At 44.1% G+C, this 13,115-nt stretch overlaps 1 protein-coding gene across 2 annotated transcripts in view; it reads right to left on the reverse strand.

Moving 5' to 3' along the window:
- Positions 1-13,115, reverse strand: part of LOC139272632 (potassium channel subfamily K member 2-like) — a 246,975-nt gene that overhangs the window by 140,177 nt on the left and 93,683 nt on the right. The window lies entirely within an intron of this gene.

The following is a 13,115-nucleotide window of genomic DNA, read 5'->3' on the forward strand; positions in this document are numbered from 1 at the left end:
CTTGTGCAGTAACCTTTTATGTGGCAACTTGTCAAATGCCTTCTAGAAGTCCAAATACACCACATCCACTGGTTCCCCTTTATCCACCCTATTTGTTACATCCACAAAGAACTCTAGCAAATTTGTTAAACATGACTTCCCCTTCATAAATCCATGCTGACTCTGCCTGACCGAATTTTGCTTTTCCAAATGTCCTGCTACTGCTTCTTTAATAATGGACTCCAACATTTTCCCAACCACAGATGTTAGGCTAACTGGTCTATAGTTTCCTGCTTTTTGTCTGCCTCCTTTTTTAAATAGGCACGTTACATTTGCAGTTTTCCAATCTGTTGGGACCTCCCCAGAATCCAGGGAATTTTGGTAAATTACAACCAATGCATCCACAATCCCTGCCGTTACTTCTCTTAAGACCCTAGGATGCAAGCCATCAGGTCCAGGGGATTTATCTGTCTTTAGTCCCATTATCTTACTGAGTACCACCTCCTTAGTGATTGTGATTGTGTTAAGTTCCTCCCTAGACTATCCATTGTTGGAATATTGTTAGTGTCCTCTACTGTAAAGACTGATACAAGATATTTGTTCAGAGTTTCTGCCATCTCCATGTTCCCCATTACTAGTTCCCTGGTCTCGTCCTCTAAGGGACCAACATTTACTTTTGCCACTCTTTTCCTTTTTATATACCCCATAGAAACTCTTGCTGTCTGTTTTTATATTTTGTGCTAGTTTACTTTCATAGTCTATCTTCCCTTTCTTAATCATTTTTTTAGTCGTTCTTTGCTGGCTTTTAAAAGCTTCCCAGTCTTCTGTCCTCCCACTTTGTATGCCCTTGTTTTTAATTGAATACCGTCCTTTATTTCTTTAGTTAGCCACGGATGGCTATCTTTCTCTTACACTCTTTCCTCCTCACTGGAATATATTTTTCTTGAGAGTTGTGAAATATCTCCTTAAATGTACCCCACTGTTCATCAACCGTCCTACACTTTAATCTATTTTCCCAGTCCACTTTACCCAACTCTGCCCTCATACCTTCATAGTCTCCTTTATTTAAGCTTAGTATGCTGGATAGGGATCCAACTTTCTCACCCTCCAGCTGAATTTGAAATTCAATCATGCTATGATCACCAATTCCGAGGGGATCCTTTACTAGGAGATTTTTTATTAATCCTGTCTCATTACACAGGACCAGATCTAAGATAGCCTGCCCCCTGGTTGGTTCCGTTACATACTGCTCAAGGAACCCGTCCCTTCTGCACTCTATGAACTCCTCCTCAAGACTACCCTGACCAATTTGATTTGTCCAATCAATATGGAGGTTAAATCACCCAAGGTTATTGCTGTTCCCTTTTTACAAGCCCCCACTATTTCCTGGTTTATGCTCCGACCAACTGAGTTGCTACTGTTAGGGGGCCTAGAGACTACGCCCACCAGTGATTTATTTTTCCCCCTTATTGTTCCTTATCTCCACCCAAACTGTTTCAACACCCTTATCATTTGACCCAATATCGTTTCTTACTTTTGCAGTGATTCCATCCTTTATCAATAGAGCTACCCCACCTCCTTTTCCTTTCTGTCTCTCCTTCCGGATTGTCAAGTATCCCTGAATATTTAATTCCCGGTCACCTCACCCACCCCCACCCGATCACCTCCCCCACTCTGTCCCGATCAACACTCCCACCTCTCTCAATCATATCCTCCGACCCCCTCCCGATTACTTCCCAATCACATCCCGATCACCAACTCTAGCCCCCACCCGATCACCTCCCCCACCCCCTCCAGATCACTTCACCCACCCTCACCCGATCACCTCCCCCACTCCCTCCTGATCACCACTCCCACCTCTCTCAATCACATCCTCCGTCCCCCTCCCAATCACATCCCGATCACCTCCCCCACACCAGTCTGACTATCTCCCACCCCTTCCCGATCTCCATCCCTCTCTTCCCCATTCCCTCCCATTATACTCGCACACCCCCTCATGATCACCACCTCCGCTCCCCTTCTGATCACCTCCCATTCAAACATCCATTTCATTCAGTTGTTTACAGAGTGAACATAACAGGAGTGAAGTGGGAAGCTCCATTTAACATAACAGATCACACAGGCTGAGTTTGTGGGGGTTTAATTTTACACCAGGATACATTGCATAAGTGCCTATTAGAGATAATGAGGTAATTTTAACCCCCCACGAACAGATGGGTTTGGATTAGGTGAGAAGTTAAAATTTTAAAAATGTCAAACCAGACCCCAACCCACCTCGAACTCACAGACTTATAGTATTAACACAAGCAGGGTGGGGGGGTGGGCGACCAATCTGCTATCACAAGGCGTGTCGGGCTGTACAGGGTAACAGCTTTTAAGGAGGCTGCTTACCTGCATTTCAAGAAGCTTTTTATTTTTAACTAACGTCGGCCGGGTTTCCTGTTTCCTGTGCCTCGGGAAACCTGGCAGGTAAAAGGAGGTGAGAAAGGCCAGATCCATAAGATAAGTGCACTTACAGCACTGCTTCTAGGTAAGGAGGAGCAAGTGTGTTTCCTCCAGGCCCAACCAGCTTCCAGTTACATGATCGCTGACTCCCCAAGATCTTCCCCTACCTCCACGTTCTCCCCCCTCCCCAAAAATCTCTCTCCGCCAAAACCCCGATCTCTCACCCCCGAGAACCATCACCCCCTCCCGACCACCATCTGCCTTCTGACCACAATCTCTCCCTCCCCACCCAGCCCCACCTATGTGAGCCCCCCACCCCCGACCACGATCTCTCGCTCTCTCACTACCTGCTCTCTGCCCCTCGGCTGCGGCCTTGTGCTGTAGCCTTTCCTGCCTGACAATCAATGCCTATCAATCCGGCTGGCTGCAGGAAAGCTGCAGAAATATTTGAAATATCTGCAGGACATCTGGGAAACCCATTTTTCCAGGTTTCCCCTCACTCTCCCCACACTCACCCCTGCTCCAAATGCATGACCCCATAAATATAGTTAACCACAGAGTAACCTTTCCCTTTAACTTTTCAAAATAATAGAGCTATCCTTGGATAGGGCATTTCCATAACAATGGAGTATGCCATGTTTCAGCTGTATATGTTTTGTGTGATTCTTATTAATTCAAATGCTTTGCCCCTTATTAAATTGTATTTTGCAACAGCCAAATCACATGTGCCAAAATACAAACTGGCAGCAAGAAGAGGTGTGCTACAATCACTGGTAAATAGTACTGTAGCACCTATTTTTAAATTCAATTAAACAGCATTAGTTGATTACAAGCCATCTTTGATTATGTTGTAGTTTCGTAGGAAAGAAATTAGGCTGATGCATAGAACATTGGGAGCAATTGAAAATTGAGCATTGCACCCATTTATCTGGCACAAAGCACAGCAATTTAACAGTGGGAAGGCTTGTACACAATCTGTGCAGGCATTGGCCCTACTGCTAAGTTTGTGGGGCCCACTTTTTAGGCATCCCAGACAGATGCCTGAAACAAGCCTCTTCAATTTGTTAATACCTGTTGAAGGACCCCTTGAAAAATGTGTTCCCAATGGACAGGGCAGGCATCATGCTTACTTCGCTCAGGAATCTTAAGCGACCTCCGTGACTGCCTACGAAAAGCATTTTTTTTAAAAAAACGCACCTTCTTGTGGAGCCAGGAGGTACACGAGTGCTCCCCCAATGATACGGGCGTTGTGATCCTTCCCTTCCCCTCATAGCCCGCTCCTGGGACTTACCTGAGGCCACTGCTGGTGAGGCAGGTGGCTCAAAAATTACGTCTCCCATCAGGTGAGTTGCCTATAATTTGGCAACCAATTATTTTGATGAGGTCCGAGAATCAAAATCCGTAGACCTCTCCCATCACCAGTGTACAATGGAGACTGATTCTCCTTGGCCACTGTCTCAGGCTGAACCAGAATGTTTACAACCTTGGCATTCCATTTGATCATGCGCTAAGCTTCCAACCCCACATTTTAAATTCACAAAGTCCACCTCTGTAACATCGCCCATCTCAGGCCCTGCCTCAGTCAAGCTGCTGAAACGCTCATCCATGCTGTTGTTACATCCAGACTGGACTATTCCACTCTTCCATCTTCCATAAAATTGAGCTCATCCAAAACTCTGTTGCCCATATTCTAACTCACACCAAGTCTCTTTCAACCATCACTCATGTGCTCGCTGATCTACATTGGCTCCCAATCAACCAATATCAAGTCCACTCTTCTCAGATTTCATGCATAGCTCTCTCAAACATGTGTGGATTGGGCAGGAAACCCGGGAGGCTGGGTTTCCTGCAGGCCCTGTCGCCATTACCGGCGGGGCCTAATTTGAATGTGAGGCCTTGGTTTCCCGCCTGCAGGTAGCCAACTTGAGAGGCCGGCTGGCTGCGGGAGGTAGGCCTCAGTTGCGAGAGGGGTGGGTGGGGAATCGGGAAGGGGTCAGTAATGGCAGGGGGGGGGAAAGTCTGGAATTGGGAGAGGGGGGGAGAGGATTGGCGGGGGTGGGGGGGGCGAGCGCTTTGCAGAATCGGCAGGGAGTCGGGGTGGTCGGGGATTGGCAGTTAAGCGGGGATCGCGGGGGGGATCAGGGATTGGGTGGCGGGCTCGGGTATTGGGGGGGCAGGGATTCGGTGGATCAGCCAGTGATCGGGGGGTCAGCCAGGGATCGGAGGGGGGTGGGGTTGGCTAGGGATCCGGGGGGAGGGGGGAGTCAGCCAGGGATTGGGGTGGGTGGGGTATGGATGATCAGCTTTGGGGCTGGAGGATCAGGGCCGGCCACCAGAGAATCGTAGCCTGCTTCATCATCGTTGGGGAGAGGCCTGGGCGGGGGCAGGGGAGGCCTGAAGAGGCGAGCGGAGGCCTTGTGGAGGCGGTGGTCATGAGGGATGGATATGGTAGGGACCCTGGATCTGGGAGGTAGGTATAAATCCATTTACCTCCTGGATGCAGCAGTTCAGTTCCCACCTTGGTATAACTGCCGCGTTTCCTTCTTCTTTTCATTTATCTTAAAGTCCCCTGTAATCATCCTTGTCACTCTTCTCTTTCCAATGTGTGAAAATATCATTTCTGAGGTAGAGTGACTGCTTTCAAAACTGAAATTTAGTTCCCCTTTAAAAACTCTACTTTACCCACTTCTGTTAGCATTGCTTATTAAAAATATAGTTTCCATTTTTCCTGGCCTCGCTAGTCTGCCCTAATCTGTCCTAGAACTATAAAGAGAAACATTTTGAGCATATTATACTTATTGCATGAAATGAAGTATTATTACTTAGCAATAGTTATTATCAAGAAAAAAATGCAGTATTCTTTGTGATTTAAAAAAAATTGTTAAATAAAACTTCCACAGGTTCTGCCAACCAAAATTTTTTAAGTGTTTTGTATTTGGAATATGTCAAGAGTCTGACTAAAATGTTCCGATATCCCACAGAGAAATTAAAGAGTTTGTATTTAAACCAAATCTTATGGAGAAGCTAATATTGTGAACCTCATTTTATTCTGTATTTAGTTTTATTTTGAATCTTTTCATATTGATTATTTATATACACAGCTATTACTTTAATTCATTTTTTTCATGTGTTTCTCATTCCTTTTTACTGCTATTTTCTCCCCTCTCCTGAAGGTTGTGAAAGAAAGAACTTGCATTTATATAGTGCTTCACCGCCAATTAAGTACTTTTGATGCACTGTCACTGTTGTAATGTGGGAAAAGCAGCAGCCAATTTGCACACAGCAAACTCCCAAAAACAGAAATGAGATAAATGACCAGACAATCTGGTTTAGTGATGTTGGTTGAAGGATAATTGTTGGCCAGGGTAGTAGGAGAACTCCTCTGATTTGAATAGTGCCATGGGATATTTTACATCCACCTGAGAGGGCAGACAGGCCTCAATTTAACATCTCATCATAAGGTCCAAGCCTCCAAAAGTGCAACACTCTCTATTAATTGCACTGAAATATCAGCTTAGATCATTACATAGGTTTACATAGGATGTACAGCACAGAAACTGGCCATTCGGCCCAACCAGTTCATGTCGGCATTTATGCTCCACTCAAGCCTCCTCCCGTCATTTCTCATCTAACTATCAGCATAACCCTCAATTCCCTTCTCCCTCATATGCTTATCTAACTGTCCTTTAAATGCATCTAATGTATTCACTTCAACCACTCCCTGTGGTAGGGAGTTCCACATCTCATCACTCTTTGGTTAGAAGTTCCTTCTGAATTCCCTGTGTGTTGAAGTCCTGGAATGAGGGTTGAATCCACAGTATGCAGATTCCGAGGCAAGATATTTTCACTGAGTCAAAGTTGACACTTGATCATTTCCTTACCTTGTCAAAGTGGCCATTCTTCTGTGTGCCTAGACAGAATTTTAGCAGTCTATTTGAGCATGACATGCATCGCAGCTGAGCCCAATCACTGTCCTCATCCAAAATCCACTCATGCATATGTTTGATAGCAGTCTGGAATTAAAACCCTGCCCAATTTTCTCCCCCCGAAACATAGGACATTGAGGATATTGTAGCACCCTATGGCTACCCCAACTAACTAACTCACCGTGGAACATAAGAACATAAGAATTAGGAACAGGAGTAGGCCATCTAGCCCCTCGAGCCTGCTCCGCCATTCAACAAGATCATGGCTGATCTAGCCGTGGACTCAGCTCCACTTACCCGCCCGCTCCCCATAACCCTTAATTCCCTTATTGGTTAAAAATCTATCTATCTGTGATTTGAATACATTCAATGAGCTAGCCTCAACTGCTTCCTTGGGCAGAGAATTCCACAGATTCACAACCCTCTGGGAGAAGAAATTCCTTCTCAACTCGGTTTTAAATTGGCTCCCCCTTATTTTGAGGCTGTGCCCCCTAGTTCTAGTCTCCCCGACCAGTGGAAACAACCTCTCTGCCTCTATCTTGTCTATCCCTTTCATGATTTTAAATGTTTCTATAAGATCACCCCTCATCCTTCTGAACTCCAACGAGTAAAGACCCAGTCTACTCAATCTATCATTATAAGGTAACCCCTCATCTCCGGAATCAGCCTAGTGAATCGTCTCTGTACCCCCTCCAAAGCTAGTATATCCTTCCTTAAGTAAGGATTTGGTGGACATAGGATCAAATCTGGGACTTGCTGGTAAAAGTGGCCCTTAACTAGATGACCCATTGGAAAAACTACCTTTCTTGTTCTGTAATAAGCCTTTCTTTTTCTGGTTTAACAAACTACTTCATTTTTTATGTGTCTTCTTTTCCTATTTCATTTTCCTTTCCATTTTGTTTGCTCTCTATCTTCTGTGTTTGTTGTCTGTAATTCTGTTCTGATGATTATTCCTGCTCCTGCTGCCCTACAACACATCAGTCATTCTCTTCAGCTGATCATTTCTCTTGGTGCTATCATTGATCAGAAAAGCTCAGAGCTGTTGGGAATGTTCAGAGTTCACTAAAGTGGACTGGGAAAATAGATTAAAGTATGGGATGGTTGATAAACAGTGGCAGACACTTAAGGAGATATTTCATAACTTGCAACAAAAATATATCCCAATGAGAAGGAAATACTGTAAGAGAATAGACAACCATCTATGGCTAACTAAGGAAATAAGGGATGGTATCAAATTGAAAACAAGGGCATACACTGTGGCCAAGACTAGTGGGAGGCCAAAGGATTGGGAAACTTTTAAAAGCCAGCAAAGATCGACTAAAAAAAAATGATAAAGAGAGGGAAGATAGATTATGAAAGTAAACTAGCACAAAATATAAAAACAGATAGTAACATAGAAACATCGAAAATAGGTGCAGGAGTAGGCCATTCGGCCCTTCGAGCCTGCACCACCATTCAATAAGATCATGGCTTACTCCTTAAGAGTTTCCACGGGTACATAAAAAGGAAAAGAGTAGCGAAAGTAAATGTTGGTCCCCTAGAGGATGAGATTGGGGAATTAATAATGGGGAACAGGGAAATGGCAGAAATGTTGAACAAATATTTTGTATCGGTCTTCACGGTAAACGACACTAAAAACATCCCAATAGTGGATAATCAAGGGGCTATAGGGAGGGAGGAACTGAATACAATCACTATCACTAAAGAAGTAGTACTAGGTAAAATAATGGGACTAAAGGCAGACAAGTCCCATGAACTTGATGATGGCTTACATCCTAGCATCTTAAAAGAAGTGGCTACAGAGATAGCGGAGGCATTGGTTGTGATCTATCAAAATTCCCTGGATTCTGGGGCAGTCCCAGTGGATTGGAAAACCACAAATATAATGTCCCTATTTAAAAAAGGAGGCAGACAAAAAGCAGGTAACTATAGATCAGTTAGCCTAGTATTTGTCATTGGGAAAATGCTGGAGTTCATTATTAAGGAAGCAGTAGTGGGACATTTGGAAAAGCATAATTCAATTAAGCAGAGTCAACAAGGTTTTATGAAAGGGAAATCATGTTTGACAAATTTTCTGGAGTTCTTTGAGGATGTAACGAGCAGGGTGGATAAGAGGGAAGCAGTGGATGTATTTGGATTTCCAGAAGGCATTCGATAAGGTGCCACATAAAAGGTTACTGCACAAGATAAAAGTTCACGGGGTTGGGGGTAATATATTAGCATGGATAGAAGATTGGCTAATTGACAGAAAACAGAGAGTCGGGATAAATGGGTCATTTTCCGATTGCAAACAGTAACTAGTGAGGTGCCGCAGGGATCGGTGCTGGGGCCTCAACTATTTACAATCTATATTAATGACTTGTATGAAGGGACCGAGTGTAACGTAGCCAAGTTTTCTAATGATACAAAGATGGTTGGGAAAGCAAATTGTGAGGACACAAAAAATCTGCAATGGGATAACGAGGGTGAACAGCCAGCTGTCGTGGTACATATAGGTACCAACGATATAGGTAAAAAACGGGATGAGGTCCTACAAGTTGAATTTAGGGAGCTAGGAGTTAAATTAAAAAAGTAGGACCTCAAAAGTAGTAATCCCAGGATTGCTACCAGTGCCACGTGCTACTCAGAATAGGAATTGCAGGATGGCTCAGATGTATACGTGGCTTGAAGAATGGTGCAAAGGGGAGGGATTCAAATTCCTGGGACATTGGAACCGGTTCTGGGAGAGGTGGGACCAGTACAAACCGGACCGTCTGCACCTGGGCAGGACCGGAACCAATGTCCTAGGGGGAGTGTTTGCTAGTGCTGTTGGGGAGGGTTTAAACTAAAATGGCAGGGGTATGGAAATCTATGCAGGGAGACAGAGGGAAGTAAAAAGGGGGCAGAAGCAAAAGTTAGGAAGGAGAAAAGCAAGAGTGGAGGGCAGAGAAATCAAGGGCAAAAATCAAAAAGGGCCACATTAAACATAATTCAAAAAGGACAAAGAGTGTTTAAAAAAAAAGCCTGAAGGCTCAGAGTCTCAATGCAAGGAGCATTCGCAATAAGGTGGATGAATTGACTGCGCAGATAGCTGTTAACGGATATGATGTAATTGGGATTACGGAGACATGGCTCCAGAGTAACCAAGGCTGGGAACTCAACATCCAGGGGTATTCAATATTCAGGAAGGACAGACAGGAAGGAAAAGGAGGTGGGGTAGCGTTACTGGTTAAAGAGGAGATTAATGCAATAGCAAGGAAGGACATTAGCGTGGATGATGTGGAATCCATATGGGTAGAGCTGCGAAACACCAAAGGGCAAAAAACCTTAGTGGGAGTTATGTACAGACCACCAAACAGTAGTAGAGAGGATGGGGATGGCATCAAATAGGAAATTAGGGACGCATGTAATAAGGGTACAGAAGTTATCATAGGTGACTTTAATCTACATATTGATTGGGCTAACCAAACTGGTAGCAATACTGTGGAGGAGAATTTCCTGGAGTATATAAGGGATGGCTTTCTAGACCAATATGTCGAGGAACCAACTCGAGAGCAGGCCATCCTAGACTGGGTGTAACGAGAGAGGATTAATTAGCAATCTGGTCCTTTGGGGAAGAGTGACCATAATATGATAGAATTCTTCATTAAGATGGAGAGTGACACAATTAATTCAGAGACTAGGGTCCTGAACATAAAGAAAGGAAGCTTCGACAGTATGAGACGTGAATTGGCTAGGATAGACTGGTGAATGATACTTAAAGGGTTGATAGTGGATAGGCAATGGCAGACATTTAAAGATCACATGGATGAACTACAACAATTGTACATCCCTGGCGTAAGAATGAAAAAAGGAACATGGCTCAACCGTGGCTAACAAGGGAAATTAGGGAAAGTGTTAAATCCAAGGAAAAGGCATAGAAATTGGCCAGAAAAAGCAGCAAACCTGAGGACTGGGGGAAATTTAGATTTCAGCAGAGGAGAACTAAGGGTTTAATTAGGAGAGGGAAAATAGAGTATGAAAGTAAGCTTGCAGGGAACGTAAAAACTGACTGCAAAAGCTTCTATAGATATGCGAAGAGAAAAAGATTAGTGAAGACTAATGTAGGTCCCTTGTAGTCAAAATCAAGTGAATTCATCATGGGGAACAAGGAAATGGCAGACAAATTGAACAAATACTTTGGTTCTGTCTTCACTAAGGAAGACACGAATAACCTCCCGAAAATACTAGGGGACTGAGGGTCTAGCGAGAAGGGGGAACTGAGGGAAATCCTTATCAGTCAGGAAATGGTGTTGGGGAAATTGAAGGGACTGAAGGCCGATAAATCCCCAGGGCCTGATAGTCTGCATCCCATGGTACTTAAGGAGGTGGCCCTAGAAATAGTAGATGCATTGGTGGTCATTTTCCAACATTCCATGGACTCTGGATCAGTTCCTATGGATTGGAGGATAGCTAATGTAACCCCACTCTTTAAAAAAGGAGGGAGAGAGAAAACAGGGAATTATAGACCAGTCAGCCTGACATCAGTGGTGGGGAACATGCTGGAATCAATTTTTAAAGATGTAATAACAGCGCATCTGGAAAGCAGTGACAGGATCGGTCCAAGTCAGCAAGGATTTATGAAAGGGAAATCATGCTTGACAAATCTTCTAGAGTTTTTTGAGGATGTAACTAGTAGAGTGGATAAGGGAGAACCAGTGGATGTGATGTATATGGACTTTAAAAAGGCTTTTGACATGGTCCCACACAAGAGATTAATGTGCAAAATTAAGACACATAATATTGGGGGTAACGTATTGACGTGGATAGAGAACTGGTTGGCAGACAGGAAGCAAAGAGTGGGAATAAACGGGTCCTTTTCAGAATGGCAGGCAGTGACTAGTGGGGTGCCGCAGGGTTCAGTGCTGGGACCCCAGCTATTTACATTAATGATTTAGACAAAGGAATTAAATGTAATATCTCCAAGTTTGCAGATGACACCAAGCTGGGTGGCAGTGCGAGCTGCGAGGGGACGCTAAGAGGCTGCAGGGGACTTGGACAGGTTAGGTGAATGGGCAAATGCATGGCAGATGCAGTATAATGCGGATAAATGTCAGATTACAAGAACAAGAAGGCAGATTATTATCTGAATGGTAACAGATTATTAAAAGGGCAGATGCAAAGAGACCTGGGTGTCATAGTACATCAGTCATTGAAGGTAAGCATGCAGGTACAGCAGGCAGTAAAGAAAGCAAATGGCATGCTGGCCTTTATAACGAGGGGATTTGAGTATAGGAACAAGGAGGACTTACTGCAGTTGTACAGGGCCTTGGTGAGGCCACACCTTGAATATTGTGTACAGGTTTGGTCTCCTAATCTAAGGAAGGACATTCTTGCTATTGAGGGACTGCAGCGAAGGTTCACCATACTGATTCCTGGGATGGCAGGACTGACATATGAGGAAAAACTGGATCGGCTAGGCTTATGCTCACTGGAATTTAGAAGAATGAGAAGGGATCTCATAGAAACTTATAAAATTCTGATGGGACTGGACAGGTTAGATGAAGGTAGAAAGTTCCCGATGTTGGGGAAGTCCAGAACCAGGGGTCACAGTCTAAATATAAGGGGTAAGCCAAATAGGACCGAGATGAGGAGAAACTTTTTCACCCAGAGAGTTGTGAACCTGTGGAATTCTCTGGCACGGAAAGTTGTTGAGTCCAGTTCATTGGACATATTCAAGAGGGAGTTAGATGTGGCCCTTACAACTAAAGGGATCGGGGGGTATTGAGAGAAGGCAGGGGTTGGATACTGAGGTTGCATGATCAGCCATGATCATATTGAATGGTGGTGCAGGCTCGAAGGGCCGAATGTCCTGCTCCTGCATCTATTTTCTATATTTCTATGTTTCTATGTTTCTAGACAGGTGAAGTGAGTGGGCAAAAATTTGGCATATGCAGTATAATGTGTGAAAATGTGAGGTTATCCACTTTTACAGAAAAAATAGAAAAGCAAATTGTACTTTAAATGGAGAAAAATTGCTAAGTGCTGCAGTACAGAGGGACCTGGGGGTCCTTGTGCATGAAACACAAAAAGTTAGTATGCAGGTACAGCAAGTAATCAGGAAGGCAAATGGAATGTTGGTCTTTATTGCAAGGGGGATAGAGTATAAAAGCAGAGAAGTCCTGTTACCATTGTACAGGGTATTGCTGAGGCCACACCTGGAGTACTGCGTGCAGTTTTGGTCTCCGTATTTGAGGAAGGATATACTTGCATTGGAGGCTGTTCAGAGAAGGTTCACTAGGTTGATTCCAGAGATGAGGGGGTTGACTTATGAAGATAGGTTAAGTAGGTTGGGCCTATACTCATTGGAGTGCAGAAGAATGAGAGGTGATCTTATCGAAACATGATAGATAATAAGGGGATAATGCAGAGAGGATATTTCTACTCGTAGGGGAAACTAAAGCTAGGGGACATAGTCTCAGAATAAGGGGCCGCTCATTTAAAACTGAGATGAGGAGGAATTTCTTCTCTCAGAGGGTGTAAATCTATGGAATTGTCTGCACCAGACAGCTGTGGAGGCTGGGTCATTGAATATATTTAAGGTGGAGATAGACAGATTTTTGAGCGAGAAGGGAATAAAGGGTTATGGGGAGCGGGCACGGAAATGGAGCTGAGTCCATGATCTTATTAAATGGTGGAGCAGGCTTGTGTGGCCAGGTGGCCTACTCCTGCTCCTATTTCTTATGTTCTTAATAATAGGAGTGATATTTTAGGTGACTAGTATAATGACATCATACTGAAGACCTG

This window comes from Pristiophorus japonicus, chromosome 9, assembly GCF_044704955.1.
Source record: "Pristiophorus japonicus isolate sPriJap1 chromosome 9, sPriJap1.hap1, whole genome shotgun sequence".
NCBI classification, from domain to species: domain Eukaryota; kingdom Metazoa; phylum Chordata; class Chondrichthyes; family Pristiophoridae; genus Pristiophorus; species Pristiophorus japonicus.